Raw genomic sequence first — 4,595 nt, forward strand, 5'->3', positions numbered from 1 at the left:
GAAAGACATGTTGGAGAGTCTTTGAGAATGCAGAATGCTACTTCAATGCATAGGAAACTGAGTTCACATATCCACTGTGAAAATTAAGCAGCAGAACCCCAACTAGAGAAAAAAAGGCTGTATTTCCTCCTTCCTGGATCCCATTACTTTTGCTACATTCTGTTCTTCTTTATCATATATGTTAGCTTTGGTCTTTTTTGTAAATTCTAGACTCTATACACTTATAACTGTTTATATATACCTTACACACACACACACACACACACACACACACACACACACACACACACACACACGGCTATGAACCTAAGTTTTGACCAAGAAGGCAAAAACATGGAGTGGGTAAAAGACCTCATATTCAACAAATGGTACAAGCAAAACTGGATACTCCCCTGCAGTGGAATAAAATTAGACTGGCATCTTTGACTTTGTACAAAGATCAGTTCAAACTTGGCCAAAGAAATTAAAACCGAAAACAATTAGAGAAAGACTTTGGGGATGGATGCTCTTCAAGATAACAAGATGGGTGAGGTCTTTCTCAACAGAACTTCTAATTGCCACAGGGTCCAGCCACTAGAATCAACAGGTGGGAGGGAGCAAGTGGAATTAAATAGTTTCTGTCCAGCAAAGGAAATGATCAGCAGAGATAAGGGACAGTCCACAAAAGCAGTGTAAAATCTTTACCATCTACATTTCAGACAAGAGTTTAATTTCTAGCCTTACAAAGAGTTGTAAAAATTAAATCCCAAGGAAGTGAATCCGCCAATGAACAATGGGCCAATGGAATGAATAGGCCGTTTATCAAAAGAAACCAAGATGCCCTGTAACTGTTTTTACAAAGTGTCTGCCTCACACAGGGACTGGAGCAATGGCTCAGTGGTTAAGAGCGGGTATTACTCTTCCAGAGAACCCAAGTTTAGTCCCTAGAACCCACTTCAACCTGTCCACAACTCCTGTGGCTCCAGTTAAAGGAGCTCTGACTCCTCTTGTAGTTTCTGTGGGTACACACACACACACACACACACACACAGAAACACACACACAATTTATGTCTAAATAAAAATTAAAAAGGGTTCAATATCCCTAGTCAGTATCCAGGGAAATGCAAATAACAGCTACTCTGAGAATCTGCCTCTCCACAGTCAGAATAGAAAATTATCATCAGGAAATCTGACCACAAATGTTGGAGAGAAAGGGAAATGAACTCTTATTCCATGCTGGTGGTGGTGGGGGGATACACATTAATATAGAGACATTATGGAAATCAGTTTGGAGATTCCTCAAAAATTAAGCTACCATATGACTCAGCTATTTCTTTCCTGGGCACATACCCAGAGAATTCTCACAGCAGAGATATTTGTTCCTCTGTTTATTCCTGCCTCATTTACTATAGCAAGGAAATAAAACCCGCCTAGAGGAGGTTTATGGATAAGGATGCAGTGAATGGATAAGGAAAACATACACATATAAGGTGGAGTATTGAAATTTTTTGAGAATTATTTATTGTTATTTTATGTGGATAGGTACTTTGCCTACATGTATGTCTGTGCACCATGTGCACACCTGGTACCCATGGAAGTCAGAAGAGGCTATCAGATCCCCAGAACTAGAATTATAGAGGATTGTGAACCACCGTGTGGATTCTGGGAATTGAACTCAGGTCTTCTAGGAGAGAAGTCAGTCGCTGCTCTTCATGCCTGAACCAGCCCTCCATTTCCCCTAACAGAATATTATTCATCTGTAAATGGATAAATAAAAAGAAATATATCCACCAAAGTTACACTGAGATCAGACAGAAGCCTAGCATCACTGTTCTCTGAGAGGCTCCACCCAGCAGCCAATGGAAAGAGATGCGGAGAACCCCAGCCGGATAGTAGATGAAGCTCCAGGAGTCTTCTGGGAAAGTTGGGGAAGGATTGAGGGCTCAAAGAGGAGAGGGACTCCATTGAAGGACCAGCAGAGTCAGCTTGCCTGGACCCTTGGAGGCTCTTGAGACTGTGCCACCAACCAAAGAGCAAGCATGAGCTGGGCAGCTCGGTCTTCATGTGGGTCCCCAACAACTGGAGCAGGGGCTGTCCCTGAATCTGTTGCCTGTCCGTGGATCCTGTTCCCATAACAGGGCTGAGCTATCTTGTCTGGTCTCAGTGGAAGAGGATGCACCAGTGGGCAGAGAACCAGGCATGGGGGTGGCTCCCTCTTCTTAGTGGAGATGGGGAGAGGGGAATGAGGGGAAACTGTGTGTGAGGGATAACTGGATGAGAGGGGCCGATACTGGAATATGAAGTGAATAGTTTTTTTGAAAACGAAGTGAAAATATAAAGAGTACAGGACAATGATTGGGCTGAAATGTATACTATTAAGTACCAAACTCTGAAAGAAAAGCCTTCAAGTTGTCCCTCGTCTGCCAATTAAGTGGCTTTTTAGACCCAGGTGTTTCTGTTCCCCAATGACGTAGACTTAGGCTTCATCATTTCTTACCCCATTCCCCACACAATGGATGGCCTGCAGTGAGTCACCATAAGGAGCATCTCAAGAGAGTTCACGAGGTGTTTCCAGACATTATTAGCTAAAGGAGAAAACTCACCCTGAATGTGGGGGTCACCATTTCATGTGTGAGACCCTAGGGGGGAAAAAGGCAAGAAGAAAGTCAGGAGAGCAACAGAGTCTAGGTCTCTGCTTTCTGACCCTGAGACAGGAACTGCTTCGCTGAGTCACAGGCTCCTGTTATACTACAGCCAGAGAAAGCAGTAGAGGCTGCACTAAATCCCCCTCTCTGAAGATGTTTCACCAGGCATCTCGTCACAGCCACAAAGAGCAACTCACTCTGTGTTACCTATTTTCTTTGTTTGTTTGTTTTTGTTTTTTTTTTAAAAATTTGTTAGGCAGTGATTTTAAAAATATAAAAAAGGTTAAGCTTTTATTAAGGAACATTTTGTATATTTTACCCTGACTATGAAAGATGTCTTAAGGGGGGATGTGGTATTTGAACATATGACCACTAAACTGCCACCCGGATGGTTTTAGCAACTGATGGCTATGGTACTAGTTTACAGACTTCATCTGTCCACACACTTGACAGACATTTCTGTGCTTATGGCTCGGTTGCCTTACCTCTAACAGAAGGGAGATAGGTTTTGCAAACCCCAATTTCTTCCCCAGAAGTCATACTGGAGAGTGCCTCTGTGGGACTAATGGTAGCTCCCCCCCCATACCTTTTTTCTTCCCCTGACTCCCTTCCCCATCTGTTTCCCCTGTACACTGTGAGCCATCCTTGGACTTTTCACTATCAGGAACATGCTAATGACAACCAGAATGTCCTGGGGCTGTCAGAGAGGGGCTGTGGGGTTTGCAATGCTGGGTGATGAAAAACCAAGATAGTGGTCTGTATGCATAATTTTTTTTTCAGCCTAAATGTTCAACCTCTCCTCTTTCCCATAACCCACCAGAGGCAATAGAAGAGAAAAGTTATTAGGGGATATTATTAGGATATAGGGGAAGTAGACTGTTAGCAATAGTTCTCTGGGAGCAAAGTTTATCATCTTTGTCAGTAGGTATGTCCTGTAGCAAACACCATATATGAATCAGCAGCTGCTGACCAGACCTGAAGAAACCATAAGACTTTTAACCAAGACAACCAGTCTCAGAGAGCTGAAGTGGCAAGAAGCCACAAGAACCTCTTCAACAGTTCTTGGGTGAGTTTCTCTCAATGGCGGCATTGTCACAAGTTGAAATCAACACTATGTAAAGTGAACCAATATGTGTATCTTTAGTAAAGAATAGCAAAGTGGAGCAAACCAAACTGATGCTTTCTGTACTGGCTAGTTTTGTGTCAACTTGACACAGCTGGAGTTATCACAAAGGAAGGAGCCTCCCTTGAGGAAATGCCTCCATGAGATCCAGCTGCAAGGCATTTTCTCAACTATCGATCAAGGGGGGAAGGTCCAGCCCATTGTGGGTGGTGCCATCCCTAGGCTGATAGACCTGGGTTCTATGAGAAAGCAGGCTGAGTAAGCCAGGGGAAACAAGCCAGTAAGTAACATCCCTCCATGGCCTCCGCATCAGTTCCTACTTCCTGACCTGCTTGGGTTCGAGTCCTGACTTCCTTTGTTAATGAACAGCAATGTGGAAGTGTACACTGAATAAACCCTTCCCTCCCCAACTTGCTTCTTGATCATGATGTTTGTGCAGGAATAGAAACCCTGACTAAGACACTCCCTCTCCCACTGTCTGTGGGGTCATATTTATACTCTTTCATTAGGTACCCTTTTGTCTGCTATATCCAAACATTCTTTCAGCTGTGTCTGCTTCAGGAAAACAGTATTTCAGGTGTCTGCTTTAGCAAGACATCCTTTCACCTGTGTGCCCCAGCAAAACATCATTTGACAGAAAAGACTTTCCGAACAAGCTAGAAGCTTCCACTAGTTTCCCCCACTGACCAGCATGAGCTGTCCTATGGTGGATGCTTAGTATGGTAGCCTAAAGTAATTAATCAAGTCATAGTATGATAGAACCAGAAGACGCGCTACAATATTCCATGGCCTTTTATGTTTCCCAGAAATGACCATTTACTCGTGACTACCTGGCCAAACAATTTC

This window comes from Micromys minutus (genome assembly GCF_963924665.1).
Source record: "Micromys minutus genome assembly, chromosome: 11".
Taxonomy (NCBI): domain Eukaryota; kingdom Metazoa; phylum Chordata; class Mammalia; order Rodentia; family Muridae; genus Micromys; species Micromys minutus.